This window comes from Carlito syrichta, unplaced genomic scaffold, assembly GCF_000164805.1.
Source record: "Carlito syrichta isolate Samal-C Ts95f unplaced genomic scaffold, Tarsius_syrichta-2.0.1 Scaffold99138, whole genome shotgun sequence".
NCBI lineage: Eukaryota > Metazoa > Chordata > Mammalia > Primates > Tarsiidae > Carlito > Carlito syrichta.
In genome coordinates, this window is record NW_007043234.1 from 1 (window position 1) to 1288 (window position 1288).

The 1288-nt window shown below is 36.9% G+C and overlaps 1 pseudogene; it reads right to left on the reverse strand.

Moving 5' to 3' along the window:
- Window positions 1–13: 13 nt before the first annotated feature.
- Window positions 14–1284, reverse strand: LOC103265869 (annotated as a pseudogene).
- Between the last annotated feature and the right edge of the window lie 4 nt (window positions 1285–1288).

The following is a 1288-nucleotide window of genomic DNA, read 5'->3' on the forward strand; positions in this document are numbered from 1 at the left end:
CATATGTGGAATGCTCTCTGCCAATGCTGTATTTGGAACATCAAGTGCATGAGGATCCTTTTCTAAAAGTTCAGATTTAAACTCTGCTTCAGTTAATTTTTGTCTGGTGTGAGGATTTTTTTTCCTTAAATCATTGAGAATTTTTTCAGTGGTTTGAGCTGCCAACCAATTATCCTGTGCTTTTTTCTCATGGGACATAATCTGCCCTTGATAAGAATGAATGCTTTTCTCCAATTGTTCTTCAAGATCTTTGACTCGCTTTCTATAGGTCTCCAGCTCTTCAGCAGCATAGTTGATGTTTTCATCTACTTTGGAAAGTTTCTCCTCTTTCTCTAACAGGTAATTTTCCTCTACTGTTAATTTCCTGTGTAGCTTCATTTCACTTTCTTGATACAGTTCAGTCATTACTTTAAGTTTCTGTTGAAGCTTCTGATTCTCACTTTCAAACTGTGTGTTTTCTGACTGTAAAGATGCTTGTTCAGTCTGGAGATTTTTAATAGGCTCCGCAAAATCTTCCTTTGTTTTATCTACTTCAGACAACTGAGTGTAAATTTGGTATCTTTCTCCTTTCTAGAGTTTTTAAAGAAGAATTTAACTTAGCAGCATGAATCAGTTTCTTCAAAGCTCCTTTTCGCTGTTTATCTAAGTGAGCACCATTTTCTGATTCACTCTTCAATGTTTCTAATTCCAGGTTATCGTCATCTGTTATGTCTTCTTCAAGCACAGCGGCCCAATCTTTCGTCTTTAGCAAGCGTTCAGTCTGAGACTTGATGTGATTTTCTTTATCCTTGAGAACTTGTTCTGTGTGTACTTTAGAGTCTTCAGATGTTATTTTCTGTTTAAGTTCATTCACTTGTTCTTTCCATACTTCAGCTTCTCGTAAAAGCTGTTTCTGCCTTTCCTGAAGTTGAGAATTTTCATTCAAAGCATCTTTTAGTGTTCTCTTAAGTCGTTCTTCATTCATATGAAATATCTTCAAGGTTGTTTTGGCTTCAGCTACTTGTAATTTGACAGTCTTTAATTCATCTTCTAGGGACTGCACCCTTTTTGAAACATCCACCACCAGTTCATCTTGTTCAGAATGCTCAGATTTCTCTTCTTCTAACTCTTTTTCTCGACAGAATATTCCATCTTCAAGTTCAGATTTGGACCTGTCCAGCCTTTCACAGGTCGCCTCCACACTTTGTGCTTCTGTTGACTCCTTTTCAAAACTGGCATCCTTGAAAGATGACTCTAAGCCTCCATACTGTTCTTGTACAAGGCTCAACTTTCAAGGATTTTACATTTT